Source organism: Seriola lalandi, unplaced genomic scaffold (genome assembly GCF_002814215.2).
Source record: "Seriola lalandi dorsalis isolate HSWRI2012SDOR001 ecotype SW California unplaced genomic scaffold, Sedor1 jcf7180002054654, whole genome shotgun sequence".
Taxonomy (NCBI): domain Eukaryota; kingdom Metazoa; phylum Chordata; class Actinopteri; order Carangiformes; family Carangidae; genus Seriola; species Seriola lalandi.
Genome location: NW_019525207.1, coordinates 235,782 through 256,019, shown reverse-complemented (window position 1 = coordinate 256,019; position 20,238 = coordinate 235,782).

Below are 20,238 nucleotides of genomic sequence, written 5' to 3'. Positions count from 1 at the left end.
CTTTGGAGTAACACTCAAACAACTGTGTCTTCGACGCACAGATGTCATTTTGTGACTGCTTTCCCGTAAAAGGTAAACATGAAAGATTACGGTGCGCTTTGCGCTGCAGTAAAAATCCACAAAGTGTGGATTCTGTTAAGGAAATGAGCTCTGTAACACATCTGCTGCAGCGTTTTAGGACAGTCTCCTTCATACCTCTGGATCTGGGCAGCAAAGAGGCAAAGAGCATCTCAGTAAAAACCTTTAAGAGGCATGAAACACTGCTGTTTTTGAAAAGCAGAGGGATTTCACTGGGAGTATCTCTCCTTCTAGTCTTTCATTTACCTTGTGACTTTGGAAACCAGTATTTGGCTGGATTCATACTGAACCTGAGAGTTGATGCTTTTGCACTCCAGGCACATTACATTTATACACCGGGAATAGCTTGTGTTTGCCAAGCTAAAAAAAAAGAGAAAACTTTCAGCTAGTTTCCAATGAAATGAAAGCAGTCTGATATTTTAGCTGTGTTTTGTAGAGATTAAACAAACATGATAATAATGTGTTGATCAGTGAGCTTCAGAGGTGTTGGCAGATTTTATTTTACTTTTGGACAGAAACATGCTGGCTGTTAACCACTGTTTTTGGTGTTTATTCTAAGCTGAGCTAACTGGCTGCTAGCACTAGCTACATATACAGATATATAGGCTGCCAACATATTTCCCCAAATTCTCCAAGTTTTCTTTTTGCCAATTAAGTTAACTAACTTGCTAATGTGGTTAGCTCTGCTGGTCAGGTGATTGACAGCAGCAGTTGCCAAGTGACAAGAAAAAGATGCGTCCAGTGTTTTTTTTTCCTGTTCAGACTTCTACAAATCACAGCAGAGCGGTGCATCACATGTCTTCAAGTCTGTAGTATGTCACAGGTAATCAGATACTTTCACAGAATGTAATGTTTAAAGACTGTGACTTACTAACATGGTCACTTTGGTTTGGGCAAACTAACCACAGATAGTTCTGTGTAGAGCTGCATCACTCAGCAGTCAAAACAGGAAGTTTTCCATCAACATCTAATCACTATTGAGTCAAAGTCTTATGTACTGAGTTTGATTGTCTGAAGAAGAAGAAGAAATTATAGCATTATTTTTTTTACCTTTGTAACAATATATAGACAATGAGACTAGACTGTCTGTTTATATCTTGAATTAGACTTAGAGCTGCAGCTGATTGCTCTGGTTTCGTTCTTGACTTGGTCTGACCCCCAGCCGTAAATGCATTGGACCCAAACTCACTGATGTAATTCAATACCGTCTTGTGAGAGAGATTTACAGACAGTTTAAAGAAACCATCACCTCAGCTCATCACCTCATGTACTTAACAGACCTCAACGGCTCCACAGCTTTGCTCTCATTTTCATAGACGTGTTTGTTTCACTCCCTCGTTCCCAGTCTGTCTTTTAATATCTTTTCATTCTCTCTTCCCAAACATATTATCGCTCCCCATCAGCTCTCCGTCATGTACAAGGATCCGTCTCACTCTCAGTTCAACAGCTCTGTCTTATCCTATCAGCAAGAGCATCTGAGTGCCGCCTCAGATCGCTGTTACATCGCTGACAGACTATGATTACCATAAAGGAAAAGCAGCGCCTGCTTGGATCCCCTTTCATGTCTCTTTCCCTTCGTATGGTCCCTGAAGTTAAAATTGTACCAGAAAGGCATCTTAAGGATTGAAAATGTCTTCTCCAGTTGCAGTTGGATTTTTATTGATATTTGACACATATTAGAGATATTCCTTTTTTTTTTTTTAAAGATTAAAGCTTAATTATCATTAGAGAATGTCTCTCTTCTCTTGTTTTATTCCTGTCTCTATTCTCCCCTTCCCCCATCTTATCTGTTTTTTCTGTCTGACTTGCTTTGTCTCTCACTTTGTGTGACACTCGTCTCTTCTCATCACTGATCCACATGACTGAATGACAACCCTGATTGGTGTAGATAGCGATAGAGTTAACAGTGCTCCATCTCCCGACCCCCTACAGGCTGTAAACCAGACCAGATGACTTCTAGATGAGAGTTATCGTCCACTTAGAGGGAGCGAAGGGTCAGGCTCTGGGATACACACAAGCATTTAGGAAAGTGTTATTAGGGGCTTGGCATGTGTTTATCATGGATTTAGTTAATGGATGACTGGATTATGTTCTGACAGCTGAGGTGCTGTGGTACCAGAGGCAGCTGTGTCTCCAGATCACCACATGCAGGGTAAAAATTTTGTTATTTCATTAGCAGGGCGTATAGTATATGTATTATTTAAAATATATTTAATGTTGATAAAAAAAATTTAAAGATATTTAAATGTGTTGAAACATTTTAAGGTGCAGGCAGACTTTTCCAGTTCTACTCCTCCGAGATATGAATTTATAAGTCAGTTATTTTGTGAGCTTTCGTCATAAACGTGGGAATAAAAGTGTATAAAATACTATACTGGTGTCCTTTCAATACAATAAGTGAAAATGTTTTTAATGGATGGCTGGCATTGAGATAGCATAAAATACATAATGGTGGTGCTGAATGCTGATTTTACCCATGAAAAATAACAGATATGATTTGACACCAATAGGATGTATGTTCCTCCTGTTGTAATCTCAACTGTATTGATATGTTGATGTGCATTTTACTACTCAGTTTTCAGCATTTTTAAGACAAAGACACTTTGACACAAATGTGGCACAAAACAACATGGTTGAGAGGCGCTACATCATCCAAAAACCTTATGCTGCATTTTAGGGCTTTGCACAGAAAGTTGAATGAGGCGAGGCGGCCACCTTGGAGTTAGAGGTCATTTTTGATCATGACCTTCCTTGGCTTGGGAATTAAACCTGAGCCAAAAGTCTTTATGCTTTTGTAATGTAAAACTCACAGTAGGTGCATCTCCTTCACCTTTCTTTATTGGAGGGACGCTGTGTTGCTACTTTTTAATACACGGACATGAAGTAGTAAAGATATTTGTATGCAGACAGCATCTGGAAGTTTGGCTGCTCCACAGAGCTGGACATAATTCACTTCAATTCACTTTATGACTCACACAGGGACTGAGGGGTGGAACATCTTTGAGTCCCCCGGCATATTATCAGAGAGACAGTATGAAATACATGAGCAGGACGATACAAGCCTGTGCAGACAGTCAGAACCTTTGATGCTAACTTTACTTTGGATTTATTTGCACATGTGAGTTCATGTGAAACGAATCCAATCATTACTGCATGTCATAAATACACAATAAATAAAGACACAAGGTTGTTGCATAATTGTGTGCATGCCTCATGTCAACACACAGTGTGGGATCTCTCCACTTCCAAGATCATTCTCACCTCTGTTTCCAGGAGAGAATGAATATCATTTGAAAGAAACAGTCCCTCAGTGGAATCCAATACTTTGTTTTTACAGCTGTACAAAAGGGAAGAGTGAAGCAACTTCATTAAAACATTAAATCACTTCTCTGCTAAAAGCCCGGAACAAGATCTTTTGCTGTTCAGAGTAAGGAGAATGAACTTGCCCTGTAATACAAAGAAAAGAGGTGAAGGGACTTCCTGGGGGTTGTTCAGGCATTTCAGGCCTCACACAGACCCAGTGTACATTCTGTCATACTTGCATTTAGAGGTTTTGAGTCATGTTTCACCAGGACTGTGGGCAGCCCATTATCCTCACATTGTAATCCATTGGGACCATAAGCTCTTAATTAATAAATGTAATATTTACATCTCTCCTTTGATTGAAAAAAAAACATCTACAAGTCTGTTTAAAATCTTAAGATCACGACTTTCAAATGCCACTTTCGGATATTTGAATTTGTTTACATTAACAGAGGACAAAGCTTTTGAACCCTACCTTTTAGGCTTTAGCTCATTTTGGGCATTTTACTGCCTTATTTCCAGGATTTCATGATGCCTCTCCGCAGTTGAACATGCTTTAACAGAAAAACTGTCACTGCAACATTTAATTGTCTCATGAGACAAAATGTAAGTCAACAAAGTAGAAACTGTGATGAAAACAGCCACATGAAAGCACTAAGTATCAAACTTCATTTGAGAAGAAGACATGCTGCTAATAGGCATCCTGATATGATTCACCTGCATGGGAGTGGCTGTAAGTTACTTCAGGGTGCTAAACTGAACATTAAGTTAAAATACAACATTTGAGTTACACTGATTACACACACATATAATACATATACGATCTTTTAAATATTTGGAACAGTTGTCAGATTTAGACACCTTTTGTTTTTACTGTGACTGAAAATGAGACAGAGACAAAATAGGATAAAAACTAAAGTAAAACAAAAACACATTTACAGACACACAACATGTTCAAGCAACCCGCTCCAAGAGAGATATAAAAGCCAACACAAAAATGCATGAGATGACAAATCCTCCCTGCCTTGATGTTGTATGTTGGAGACATGTTGATTTAGCTGTAACTCAACCATCTGTCATGTAAACCATCACCATCAATGTAAACCTGCGGCACTGACCCCAGCAGCTTGCTTTTATGGATGGCCCTGACCATGTTTAGCTGTCCCGGCTAAAACTGTCACCTCCAATTTGTGGGCGAGCAGGTAAGAAAACAGTGGAGTGTGCTTGCTTTGATGGACATTATGAGCGAGGAAAGGTCAACCACCATAAAGTTTGACCACCGAAAAACATAAAATAGACGGTGAAAATGCATAAAATACCATGTCGCCATGTGGGAAGATGCTGTTAGTGAATGTTTATGGAGGTTGTATGTTTAGAAAAGACAGAGAACGAGGGAAAGATAAAAAAAAAAAAACCTGAAAGAGACAGAAAGCCTGAGAGAAAAAGTCAAATCCAATCAAATCCCTGAATCCCAAGCTGAACAACCTTCTTTTTTTGTTGAACAAACTTCACAAGGATTCAACAAGACTATGATGGATGTTCATTTGAGATTGAAGCATCAGTTTTAAATGACGTGCATTATCTCAGCTGTCTCTACTGGTTCGATACAACAGACAAGACATTGTTTAGATGTCAAGTGACGTTCGCACTGTGAATGTTTGGAGCTTCTGAGCTTCTCATCAGCCAAAACAACCATCTGATAAAACAGATCATCAGCTGTTGAAGTGAACTTCTGGGAATGGATTCTTTCTCACCATTCTTCCATTTTCGTATATCATATCAGTGAGAGCTCTGAGAGAAAAATAAACAGATAGAAATAGACACAGAGACAGAATATTAAGAGCAAAACAGATGTAAATAAGAGGGAATGGTTTCACATTTTTGGGAAATAAATGCATTTGCTTTCTTGCAGAGAGAGAAAATTATGATACAATGAATTTGAAGCTACAGCCAACAGCCGATTAGCTTAGCTTAGCTTAGCATGAAGACTGGAGGAAACTGCTAGTTTGGCTGCAGATAAATGACAGATAACAAAATCTGCCTACCAGCACAAAGTAGATATATGTTGTTTTTCTTTTTGGGCAAAATTTGTGCAAAAACTTTTTGAGAAAAAAAGTTTGAGTACTTTTTGCCTGGCATCCTCCATGGTGATGATAAGACTGAAGATAAGCTCCTGTAAAATAACAGTGTGGTCTTTACTTTTCTTTTCTTTGTTGTTGTTGTTGCACAGATACTGTGTCAAGTTGTGAGCTTCAGAGGTGCTAATTTAGTTACCCTTAGTCTGAACCAGGCTATCTGTATGGGCAGAGATATGTGTCACTAGAAACTGAATGTGAATCATTTATATTTGAGTTTCTATTGTATAACTTGAATAACTGTATTGAAAAACTGAACATGAATAACATAATTTAAAATTTTATCTATTGGTTTGGAACTGAATTCTAATAAACTTGAAACTGTGAATGAAAATTAGTTTCATTATTTCAAAATTAATTACCTCCTACTATGTTTTTTATATGGTATTTTTTTTATTGCTTTACATCATGTCTTTAAATGTAACCTACTATTTATTATTATTATTTATTACTATTAATATTTCTGCAAATAGCTGCAGCTGTTTCACCCCTTTTCTGGTGTTTATGCTACACTATGCTAACTGGCTGCAGGCTCCAGCTATATTTTTCCCAGACAGACATGAGAGTGGTCTCAATCTTCTCACCTAAATCTTGGTGAGAAAGTGAATGAGCATATTTTCCAAAATTAACTAAACTATTCCTTTAAAGACCCAATGTGATGAAATCAGGACTCATTAAAGTTCAGATGATTTAATCTGCAGTGTGTACCATGACAGCTTTGTGATGACAGAAAACATGGCCGTCGCTGAAAAACTGAAGCTGTCACACTGTAAACTCTAACCTGGCCTTAGATAACATGGGAGATCAATGCAGGAGGCAAATGTGGGAGTATTAAGGAGAGGGTGCTGAGTTTATTGGGGTAACCTCTTATCTTTGGAGAAGGAAGAGTGAACTGGGGGTTGAGTTTGAAGAGGGGAGATGAGTTAGGGAGCTTCCGAATCACAGCAGTGTTTTTATTGTCACTCGTAAACCTCTGATGATCCCTGGGCACGCAGGTTAGCTATAAACCGCCATTTAAGAGCGTCCGGGAATGCTCCGAGCCTAGACTGAAGCTAGGTAGGTAAAGGGACACCGTCGGGTCCGACAGGTTTACGAGGCACCCCAACCCTCTTTTAAAACAGACAGGCTTTTAGCTGTCTCGGAGGACGGGGAGGATTCCTTTCCTGTTGATCTGAACAGGGAATTCCAGACATAAGTGAACCAGAACAAGTGGGATCAACGCTTTTTTTGCGTCGACCCAATGAGCTGGAGCCGAAGAGGTGAGGTGACAGAGGTGTCAGGATGGAGTCAGGAAGACAGAGGGGAAGAGGTTCTGTGTGTTTACCTCCACACATGGCTGCACGACATTGTCGGCTTGTCAGCTAGTGGAGAGGACGTCCTGCCAATTACACACAGCCCAGCTTTCCCATAGCGTGCTGTTTGTTTGTGTAAATAAACATGGCTAGAGAGATTTACATTGCTCCTTAATACAACAAAATTAATCTTTTCATTTTGATAGTAAATCATAAGTAAATGTAATCAGCCTGATGGGTCTCAGTGGACAAACATTTAAAAATTCAGACTTGCTCCGACATTATTTTATTAGCTTTAAATCTACCCCTGAATGTTTGAGCATCTTCTGAGAAAATAAACTATATTCATCCCTTGTGTGTTTACATTTACTGGCCGTCATCCCCATCATCTCTCAGCACCCAGATGTCATGTCGACTGTTTTTCTCATGTTGCACTTGGACGCAGTGCACATTACGCTCCTCTCTTTACCACAACAATGACGAGAGGAAGTAATGTCATATCAAAGTGGCCTTAATGGACCTGTTATCTAGATGATCCACGTGTGATACTGTGTGTAGGCCATGACGAATGGTTTTTAAACATTCAACTCGGAGTCGTTTAGCGGACTAATCCACACAGAGCTCATTTATCAATCTCTCACTCAGGCCAAGGCCAAACGCACAGAAGATCCCAGGTTGCCCTTGGTGGGACAAACACTGAATCAGCAGCACCTGATTATATGAATCCTTCTCTGACGTTAGGTTATTAAATTATTATTATTATTTCCTGACAGTATGGTATACAGGTTAGCTGTCGTTTTGGTAATTGTCTGAATTAGTGTTAGATATTGGTGTTAGATTGTTGTTCTCTTCATGTGAGCGTAGCTAAGAAAAACTAACGCTGACATGGCATCAACACAGAAAAGCAACATTCACTTCATTATGAAAATTTCCCCCATGCAAAACCAAAGCTACCGCAGTGTTGGTGTGTGCAACAGGACAGTTTTGTTTTTCTTTCAGGCAAGGAAACCTGATCCACAAAATGAAACAAGCACTCTGGCCACAGCGCCTGCTGTTATTCAGAAACACTGCATTTATACCATTACATTCCTGTCTCATCGATAGGAATCAGAGGTCGCTCCTGAAAGTGGCTGAGTGCAGAACATTACAGGAAAAATGGAAACCAAATCTGGAAGCTCTCTGTACTGGACTATTTCCACACCCTGCTTTATTGAATGTTTAAAAAAAAAAAGATCACAGTTTAGCTCTTGGGACTTAAAAGTTGGATTGGAGACATGTTGAACAAAGACAGAATTAAAAATGATCTTTAAGAAAAGAGACCAGAGGGCGTGTCCTGGTGTCCATAACCTTTTCTTTTTTTTAATGTTAGGAAAGTCATGCTCAGGTTGTTCATATGATGTGATGAGTGATGGAGGTTGACCAGGGAGGGTGACCTGTGTGTCAGACATATGTACTCATGTCAGCAAATGAGCATGTGTGTGTTTGCACGCACCCATATGTTTAAGTTTGGGGAGTAACAGATAAGATAATAGGATAACATGTTTCTACATACTAAAAAATGGCTAAAATAATCTGCTACTTTAATGTGTTACTGATCGTGGGGCCTGTTAACATTTTTCAAAAAATGGATGTGAATACTTTGAACCATGTTTCAGTTGAAGAAAGTGATTCATATTGTGAGAACATACGTGGTTATTAATCTGATTTTCATTACGTTCTCACCAAAGAGAACTTTTCTGAACCTACAGTGATCCTCCTGTTTCACATTTATTTAAACAGATACAGTGCGCAGTATTTACACCAAATGTACTGTGCACAGGTGTCTCCTATACTGGTAACAAATCAAATCCTTTTATCAAATCCAAAAGATAATAAAAGAATTCACATTGCAAATTGCTGAATTTCTGTTATTTACATCACTAATGAATTCCCTCACATAGAAACAGACCCCTGTCTGTCAAAGAACTGTCAAGAACTTTTACCATCTGTGTCATAATAAGGATTTACATCATTTAATGTTCTTCTGTTCTTTCTTGTATATAGTGATCAGAATATTTTATTGACCGCAGCAGGGAAATTCATTCCTTGCCGCCTCCAGGACTGACATGGAGCTGTGAGTGTGTCCTGCTCAGTAACAACCGAGCAGACCGGCTCCTTGCGGACATGAGACTTGATGCCATGCCCCCTCGGGCTGAAGGACATTGTCTCTAACACAAAGTTACCACCGCTAGGCTGCAAACTTGTAATAGGTTACAGCGCAATAGTAGGACGTTTTTATCACTTCTCATGTGGTGTTGATGAGAGATCACAGAGTGCTCCTCGGTGGAAATAGAGCCGCAGGCTGTTTATTGTTCTGTTAAATCCACATGAGCAAGTCAGCAGACGGCAGCGGGCTCCAGATGGAGCGCTGTGGAAACACACATCACAGCCTGCTCAAGGTGACTTGATCCCATTTTAGCTCATTCATGGAGATCGGACAGTTCTGTCAACACCAATAAAATACCTGGGTTGAATGTTCTAACAATGTGCATAAAAATAATATTATCTGAAACTGATTAGAGGATTACTTCTTCTTACAGAAAAAAAATATTGTTGTTTTATTGTTAAGAAAATGTGAAGTACAACATGCATACATGATCAGGTCTGGACTGGTCAGTGTAGCTAGTTTGTGTGTAAACCAGAAACATTTCTTATCATCTGTATAGTTATAATGTGAACATGTCAAAGAGATAGTTAGTTATTAAAGTAAAGAAAGAAAAAAAAAGGAAAAGCAATTTTATGGTGACATGTTTTGTACCTTGAATATCAGCATTTTATTTTTGTATGAGGTTACAATGAGGTTACACTCTCAGTTCCAGCTCTGTATGGTCATTGCTTCTCTGACAGGGTTTCTGCAAGTCTAACACTCATTCAAAAAAGTTAGAGATGAACATGTGGAAATCAAATAATCATCACGATACAAACAACCACCACAACTAATTAACATGGAAGCTAACAGCAACACTGACTTTTCTCTGGTGACGATGGTGATAATACCAGTGATAATGAAAATTACAATTGTGACAGAGGCCTTTCAAATTCACAACTCCACACGATCGGTCAGTTACACAACAAGCAGAGCACACACTGTGTGCAGTCCTTTAGGTCAGGGTCAATACCTCATATCCTCTTACTTCTGCTCCCCCTGACCCCCCACGGTTTGGCCATCACCCACAATTACTGACTGAGCTTTTAGCCCCACGGATAGTTGAGGCCAATGGGGATATTTGCATTTCCTATGAGGTCAAAGGTCAAGTTTAGTTCCCTTAATGGAAAGTTCTCCTGTGAGCTGCCGATCACAACTAAGTATGCCTGAGCCAAGTCTTTGTTTCCCCACTGGAACTCAAATTAATTTCAACCTAAAGTGCGTCTGGGAGCAGCGAGTGGAACAAAGCTGCTCTGGGTGATGATATAATGACTGAAGTGCTATTGCTGCGGAGAGAAGATGTACTCATGGGAATGTGTAGGATGTACTAGTGAGTTATTGCTGTAATGAAGACAAACCAGACAATGCACTTCAAGGTACATATTTGGTACACTAGCTCATATAAAGCGATCAAGGAGTGTTTAGCTTCTACATAAACCTGCATGTCTATATTGTTTTTTTATCCCATGTATTTACTATATGTTATATTAACATCACACTGTAGATTGAGCTGCAGACTCACTACATCCCTGTGTTGCCTCCACTTAAGCTTCTTATACAGAGAGCAATAAACATCTTATTGAAGCAATATTAAGTCTTTGTGGAAACTCAGGGGGGGGGGGGGGGGGTCTTCCTAAAAAAAGATTAGCCAACATGCATTCAGTGCCAGGCTAAAGCAAAGGATTAAGTTTCAATATAGTTAGAAACAACTGAACCAGCCAAATACCTGACACACTCCAGAGTATGAATCTGTGCGTCTGTGTTTTATAATACAGCAAATCTTTTGACTCATTTTAAAAAGGAAAGCTGTCTATTATTCTCTGAGGATACAGATGGGAATTTATTAATTTCTTAGTTGATCAAGAAGCCTGCCAGAATATAACTCAATAAACTTCTTAGCCAAGTGTTTTTCCCCAAGCTGCAAGCTGCAGTGTGGATTCAATTTAAACATAGATGAGGAGAATGCCAAAAACTACTATTTTGAAGGTTAAAAAGTGAACGAATCATGGACATGTATCGCTCCCTTTTTCGATATTTGAATGAAATGAATAACACAATGAGAGATTTGAACAAAATGAGCACATGTCAGTTTCCCTTCAGACCGTACTGTGAGCTGATGAATGGAAAGCAGCTATATTTGATTCAAACAGAGACGCGGACAGTTTGATGAAGCACGTTTATCCAGTGACAAACGATCCATCATCTGACAAAATCAAACACCCCTAACATCTGAATACACACCACCAAGCATCCCTGTCTGCCATGTGTGTGGCTTTTACATGAAGGTGTGTGTGTGTGTGTGTGTGTGTGTGTGTGTGTGTGTGTGTGTGTGTGTGTGTGAAGGTGTATTCGGCCATGGTTTCGTTTAGACTGAAGCAAATGTGTAGTACGTTGGGCACCTATTCATGAATACACATCTTATGTGTGTGTGTGTGTGTGTGTGTGTGCGCACGTTACATATCTCATATGGAAGCAATTGAGCCAGGAGAACCTGTTTCTCTTTAGGAGGCAACAATTCCGTTCATCATGATTTATAGCCTCTGATGGATGTCAGATACCATTTCTTGGGTCTTTTCAAAGTGTAAAGTGTAAAAAACTAAGATATTTGTAGTGGATATAATGGTAGAGATGAGATTAAAGTCTTTGAAAGTAAGTATAGTGCTGCCTGTAAATAATTCAGAGCTCAGATTATCCAAAAGGTTTAATTGGCTGCAATTTTCTAAAAGAATTGAAACACAATAAAAACAATTTATATTATTATAAATCTTTTGCCATTGCCCTTGACTGCAACATATGATATAATCAGGAGGTTATAAAATCCTTAAAAATGGACTCCATTGCATTTTTAAAGGTCCCATATTATATACAGTGATATTTCCATGTCTTTTTTCTTATTATAGAGCAGGTCTAGGTTTTATATTAATAATGTAAAAGTATCAGTCTACAAAGAAACACACACAGCCTGTATTCAGAAACTGGGCCTTAAAATAAGCCATGCCCAAAACCCATCTAGGGGCAGGCCCAGGATTTGGTTTCTCTATGTGTTTATTTGAAATCTATTATAATTTCATTCGACCAACCAAAACTGTCAGCCAATCAGGAGAGAGGCGCACCGACCTGTTGTTACTGGAGCTCCAGAGTGAAGCCTGAGAGAGGACATGCAAAACTACATTGAAATAGTTTTTGGTACTTAAAACAACATACTGTATATATGTTCTTATGGATCAACACTTCAACTAAAACACAGGCGAAAGTGTAAAATATGGGACGTTTAAAGAATCTGTCCCAATGAAATGAATCACATTTTGATCACAATGAGGAACTGAGGAAATGTTTTCTATTCAGTTCCTCAGGCTACATTGACTCACAAAACAGAGACACGTCATCATTGCCTCCAGCACAAAAATGCACTTCCTGAAGTGCAGGGCACTTAGAATAGTCCCTGCTCTTTGATAGAAAGGACAAATTGATGAATGATCTGTGGGATAGATACACATGAACCATTCACCAACATAAGATTGCAATCTGTGAGTTTCACATTAGCTGAAGCTGTGACTGTAAACCAAATAATTCAGAGCATTAAAAACCCACTCTGAAGTTCAGATTTGTCTATTTATTCTTGAGCAGATGGAGAGCTCCGCCTCGGCCGGTCTACGTCTGTTTTGTCTGATTTATGATTTAGATCTGATCTTGTCTGCCCAAGAGTTATGTGTTGTGGTGAAGTCTGCTCTGCTCTGTGATGCTTGTGGTCGACTGTTTATGGTTTTTGGCACTGAACTCTCTCATTCAACTGCAGATTTGATTCTGTTTGATTGGTCACAGTCAAGATGTTTTTGTCATTTTTGCTGTAAAGCAGGTGCAGACGCTGTCTGTAGTGCTAGATCAAACTTTTCAAACTTTTTATAACTTCCAATACTTGTTGTGTCCTTAACTGAGATTTAAGCAAATTAGGCCTGTGGTTGTATATTGTAATAATAGTAGCCTTACCCACTCAGGATGATGCTGTGAACAACCTTAAAAGACACCAATGATGGTCTTAACAGAGCATTAAAGTGACTGTGACCAGTTGTTCACTCTGTGCTCTTTTGAGACCATCATATTTTGTTTTCACACAATTTGATTAATGGTTAAAAAATAAAAGAATATGGAGGTTCAGGACAAATAAAAATGAAGAGAAACTTTCCACAGGAGTCACAGATGGGAAGCAACAGTTGGAAACCATTTGTATTTAAAAGAATCTGAACACAGACGATGAGCAGCACTATAGTGCCAGTTTCAGTCTGTAAGAGTCAGCATATGTTTGGATGCTGGAACAGAATTACAAAGGGAGTAATTCAGAGGGGGATGTCACTTGTGATATCACCATAAACCACAAATACAGACTGAGAGTGTGGAGGGCCGTCGTTTTCCCTCTTTCATCACTGCTCCTCTCTGCACCGCTACCAATGTTTCTGTATTTGGAAGGAAAGGGGACGAAGGAACTGTCCCTTCACAGAATGAAGTCTGGAATTTCATTTGAAAGCAAAGGGAAGAAATGGCACTCAAAGAGACTGGGGCACAGAGGAAAATAAGGTTGAGGGAAAGTGGGTGTGCAAAAAAAACAAAAAAACACATCAAATCTCAACTAACTGTTCACATCTAAATGTTTAAACACACTTCCAGAGATGGTGGCTTTATTTTTCAACTTCTCTCGTTTCAAAATGAAGGCAGTGTTCTCTAACAGTCACACAAACGATCAGACTCAGCAAAGATTTTTCTGGTATCTTGTAAGTGGTTCTGGTTCTTGTCTGGATGTTTATTGAGACATTATTTGTGAACAAGCAAAGATTTCTGCCAAACCTCTTTTTAGGAATGTAGAAGGGCTGAGCTGCTGAGATGAGAAGTATGCACATATTGATCATACTTTGGCCATAATTAATCTAAAGAAATTACATACAGGGGGCTCTCAGTAAAGCAGAGTTGTTGATAGCAAGCAGCCGAGCATTTGGGAGGTAATGGAGAGGACAGACTGCAGAGAAGGAACCTGCGCCAGACAGTCATTTATCAAAAGGCCAGGAACATCATGACACCATATCCCGTGGTTGAAGAGGAGGTTTCTGGGATATGTTGAACTTACAGAAGGACTGGTATTTGAAAGGAGCAACAGGAGAAAACTAAACCACCAACAAAAATGAATCTTTGCTCAGTAGGAGTTGGAAAATGTGGTAAATGTACATTGCATCCTGAAAAAGAGTGAGATGTAAACCAACTGGCCCTAAAGAGCAACCGTCCCCCCAAAGACGGGTCCTCTGGGTCCTCATTCAGAACCAAAAAATTGTTTATCAACTCAATCAAATTAATACCTCTGGACCGCTGTGATTCGCTGGATGTTTTATTTCGTTAGTGCAGTCATGCAGGCTCCTCTGGGCGTGTTTGCATTGGAATGTATGAGGGTCTGGGTTAGGATGTATGTGTATATGTTGATGTAAGTGACCCTGTGTGAGTTTGTGTGTTGGCATGATTGGATTTGTGTGTGTGCGTGTATGTGGCTGCGTGTTCGGTTGTGTGTGGCCTGTTTTCAGTAGAATGAGGTAGGCAGGACAAACACTGGGTCTAGTTTATCTAGTGTAGTTCACACTGCAGGAAATGTAACCCCGGCAATAAGAGAAGCCAAGTGGCTTATTTCAACGTCTCAACCAATTTTCTCACTTTTAACCTGGCATTATTTTTTATAATGTGTAATTCTGTGACGCAAATTAGAAAAGACAAAAAATATGTCATTGCAACTTTATATGTGAGCGTTAAATTTGAATGAGCTTAATTTAAGAAAATAAAAAACAAGAAGATAAAGAGAGAGATAGGGTGCAGAGCAAAACGATCTCCCATCTAAAGCCCCGCCCTGACCCCTTTACAGGCATCCTCAGAGGCCACCTAAATTTCCCATGGGGTCCTCCTTCTATCAATGCGTTCATTGTCTGTCTGTACTGGTATGACTGTTTTGCCATGCTAATGATCTACACACTGATATTAGTTAAATGGAAACTGATCTACCCTCACACCCTCATACTCCTGTCCCGCAGACTGCATGTCCAACCGATCTGCATCTTAGTGCTTGGACATTAGCCGTCTACACGCCTGTCAGTTTATTGTCAGATTTGTTATGCTGGTTCTGTAAGGTCAGCCTTTTTTCACTGCCAGCATGAAGTCTGTGTTTGATTTATCTCAGAGTTTTTGGTTGTATATATCATGATTCCCAAACATGGGCACTTGTGCCCGAGACGGTACATCTGCAATTATCAGGGCATATGTGGAAAGACTGTGGAGTAGCTCTGCTTGAAAGAGATATTTTAAAATCATCTGTGTCCAAATATTTGAGTTAAAGATGTGGAAAGTAAACAACCAAATAGGATTATAAACTGTTGTGATGCTGATCTTTAGTAAATTTAGTGTCACAGTGACCAAGAAGCTGCCAGACAGGCACTACTCATGGACAACCGTCCACCAGCATGAGCCAGTAACATGCTGGCACTGAGAGCGCATGAAACCTGGTAAGCAAGCAAGTAATATTAATTGACACAGTTAAAAAAAGTAATGGATAAATAGTTGCATTAGTTAGCAAATAATTTGTAAGTAAAATGGTTGAAATGTCTGCTATGACAGTAGTTTAAATGCAAACTGACCTTATCCATTGAATTTCAATATGAGAAAAAAAGACAAAATCTACTTTTAGACTATTATTAAATAACATCCACCTTGAAATGAATTTAGATTAACACATTTAGAACATGTCAGATGTTGAGCTTGATATCACCTGGTGCATCAGATGAAAAAGGTTGTGAATGACTGGTGTAAACCCTAATATTTAAATTCATCTGGAGCATCACCTCATTCACACATTTGAACATTTTGATGGCCCTTCAAGAAAGAACCTTGTCCTTATAAAAGGGAATTACGATTCTCTTGAGCTAACTCAACCCAGGCTTCAGGGTTGGAACCAGGTACCAGAACCGGCTGCTTGTTTAACTGTCTCCAAGAGCTCATTAACCAACAGTCAGGATGAGTTGCATTTTAATTAGCCCAAGTATTTATTCAGAGGCTAAAAAAATTTCTTGTGGTCTCATCAGTGAAATTTCAGCCTTATTCCCATCTTCTATCAAGGCCTCGGCTCCATTAATTGTTTTCTCTGAGGACTCACAGATCACAGTCACACCTCTCCAATAATCACTGCTGCTCAATTTATTAGCCGCACAAAAAGTTTATGTAAGCTTTAAAGTGCCAACTGTGCAGGGTGCTCAGCTGGTTTCCATTTTTCTGTCATCATGGTTTTGTGTTTAAATACAAAAAGGCTGTAGAGCGTGGCGAAATCAATACCTCACAACCAAATACCGTGATAATTAATGGTCGTGTTGCTTTCCTCCAGTGGTAAGTGCAAAATGTTAAAGGCCTTACAGGGACTGGGATATTGCACTTCTGGAGGGCTTCAAGATGTTCTCCACTTCCACAACATGTTGGAGATGATTTTTGATGTTGTGATTGTTACTATGGAGACAACATGTTTCTAAAGCAGCCCACCTAGTGGATGTATATTCCCAAACGAGAACTCGATAATAGCTTACCAAGCCAAGTGTCCCTCTAATGCCATCCTCAATTACTCTGATAAGGAAATAATTAATGAGCCTCTTTGCCTTCCCCTGAATTGAATACATTTTCGTATTTAGGTGAGGAGCTAAAAACGGGTCCTTTGGAGGATCAGGTTAAGCTCTAATTGAGTAGAAATAATAAACTCTCCCCAGGTTCATGACTTTGCCTGAGGGGGAGGTGTTGTAAAGATAACACAGCCTGGGGTCTCCACACTGACAAGCTGAGAGCAGCATTTAGCACGACACTGAAAAAATGTTTGGGGTAACACTTTGCATTTCTGAGGTGCACCGTGACCGGACTCTCAGAGAGTCCTTGTTTTTCCAGAGCGAGCGGGCTTTGAGCGGTGGGCTTGTGTCTGAAAGATGTGGTGGGAGTGAGGCCCTCAAACGCAGAGGGTCACTTCTGTTTTATGTTCGCCCAAACCTGCTTGTGTAGGCCTCATTGTATTCAGGAGAGGTGAGGATCCATGTGATCGCTCACTTGTCCAGAATTAATCATGTTTCGTCATCCCTTGCTTCCATCCAGTGCCATGTGTGTGTAGCTGACACATTTTACAGATGCTCTCATCTCCTTTGACAATACAGTGACATGGATTCATGCATGATCTTGATTTCGAGATATGACGTTTGGCCATTCAGCTGTGAACTCATGGTGGAATTTAGCCTTTACAACCCGATGTTTGACCTTGTCTTTTCAAAACAAACCCCCTAAGTGGAGATAGTCATCCCGTGGGTCTGTGGCAGCTCTGCACTTGTTGTTTCAGTGAAGTGTGAGAGGAGAGTATATGGCCAAACCAAACCACTGCAACTGAGGCTGCAAATTTATGATTGCATCAACCTCTTATAAATCAGTTTAATGTGCAGAAACCATTTAGTAAAAACATAGGTCAAGTGGCCTTACATACTGTATACGGAGTATTTCTCCCACTTAAAGAGTGACAGTCATAAAGCATTTCTGTAGCTATGTTAAGCATGTTGTTTAACGCCTTGGCAAAATAAACTGGTTATAATCTTTGACTTCCACCAGTTTCCTCTCGGTGTCGGCATAAACACTGTTTACAATTGACAATTATGTGCAGAACTTTAACGTGGCTGTAGGCCAGATGGAGGACACAGTAGGAACCCGCACAGCTGGGTATGTACCGTTGCTCCCAAGCCAGGGGCTATAAAAGTTCAGCTTTTCTTTTGTTGCTCAGACATGAAAAAGTACATTTGTCTAAGTGCTATCTTGAGGTACTTAAGTATTTTATGTGAATTCATACTTAACTTACTAGTTTAATAAACAAACGAACATATATAATGAACTCCACATTGACTGGCTAAGTCATTAAAACGCTGCTTACAGTACATATTAACACATCAGTAATAAATGTCCAATAGTAGGGGTGTTGTGAAGTAACGCTATTTATGATTTCGGTGATATTTGAGAAATTAAATACTGATATTGTGTTAATAATACACATATGATAATATCATGATGGCAGATGTTTCAGTCTTGTGGATCTTTTGTTTACCAGTACCTCTGGTTGCCTTTTCACTCTCAATTGAGTATAATTGTTCTTTTGTACAGTCAAAGTTACAAACTCTTTCAATCTCCCATCACTCGTATTTGTGTCTAATTCATTCAAAAAGAGACAAAACACGCAATAAACAAATTAAAGATGAATTTGTCTAACAGCATTATTTTTTTCTTCAAATTCTCTATAGATATCGCGATAATATCGTTATTGTGAATTCTTTTTGCCACGATAATTGTGTAGTGAAAATCTGTTATAGTGACAGCCATAATACGACATTTGATATAACAATGACAGCACAGTTTGCTGGTAATACTTCTGTACTTTTACTTGATGACTTAATGGAGTATTATTCCACTGAGATATCACTATAGTATTTTTACTTAAAATCAGGACCTGAGTACTTCTTCCACCACTGCTGCTGCTACATCACATATTTAGCAGTATCTCTTAAATCATCTGATGAGTCCGACCGTTTTTAAATATACATTCTCATACACACGTGATAATAGTAATGCTAGATGAGATGCCCAATAGATGTTTTTTGTACTACAGTATGAAAGCAATTATAATACCAGTGTTCTGCAAACACTGATTCATGTTTCAGCAACCATCATTATTCAGATTGATGTTAAATTCTCCATGAAGACAAATATGTACTCAGGCTGCAGTAATCCATCATCACTGATTGTGATCAGATGAAGCACTTAAAAAACAGTATGATAACAATGGCATTAATTTAAAGGTGGGGATTTAAAGTGTTTACCATAGGTACCTTGTTAGAGCTCTGCCACAATTATAAACGTTCAAGGCAGTGAAGCACGCATGTCTCATTAAAGCTTTAGCCACCTTGCTAAAAGCCCGTAATGATGGAGAACAATACATAATAACTGAGTGAATGATTGTATATGGTTGTAACAGTGAAGCTGTTGAAGTGATATTTAGGTCCTCTGTGATCTATTTGTCTTGGAGAAAAATATCTATAAATCAATAAGAAATGATATGACTTCTTCACGTATACCTGTTGACAGTGTAATTCATCACCACTGGCAAAAATGTCACACACTGCGTCAATCTGGTCCTAAAGGAAGGATAATATGATTGTGCATTGTAACAAGTTAAATGTGGATAATTCAACTATGACCTACGCCAATGCTGTAATAATGGACACAACAATAGTCTAAGGCTGAGAATGAAAATACAGTATCTACTAATACATAGGCCTAATATGATTTACATTTAATTATCTGTGGTTGTGAAAAGCAAAACATGAGAATTTGCTAATTACTTACAATGTTAACTCCGCTCCTTGCCAAAAATCAAAAGCGTTCTAGCATGTCACAGCTTTCACATGGGAAGTTTGATGGTTTGCTTCCACCAGTCTGTTTTTTCTAGACTTGCATGTGGCAGCTGCATGTTCAAGACATTTTTCTGTATATCAATTCTAAAAAATATTTAACATAAAACCGATTAGGAAAGGTATTTATAAGTATTGCCTGACTCATTTCAAGTGGTCTATTGGCAGCTTTCATAACACAGAACAAAAGCTGCGTGTTAGAGTACAACACCCATGATGTGATGACAATGGGACATATGAGATGTGACTTTCAACACAATACAAATGACAAAAACACATGGTTAATGAGGTCCAATTTACCTAATGTATTCAGTTGAGATGGTGCAAAAATATATACACAGAGTGCATCATAATATAATAATATATAATAGAATTATACAATATGGTACAACATATTGTTTTAGTTAATCTGGCTCAATTTCTGTCTCAAAGGTGCTTGTGGTGGATATGTAATTTTTGAATTAGACTGATTAAATTACTAAATGAATATATTCAATCCTTTCAGTGAAAACTCATTTGAAAGCGGCTCCGCAGTGCTTCACTCATCAGCGGGGCCTGTGGAGCGGACGATCACCATCACACGGGCCCGTACAGCTGGTGGAGGCCTTACAAGCCTAGCGCCTCCGGTGTGTCTGATCTCTGGGGAAGAGAACCTAATACCTCCCTCCCTCCTCTTCCCTCCACGCTCGGACGAGTGCGCTCACTGTACCATGAGCCACAGAGTATGTGATTTCACTGTTTGGGTTGGCAGC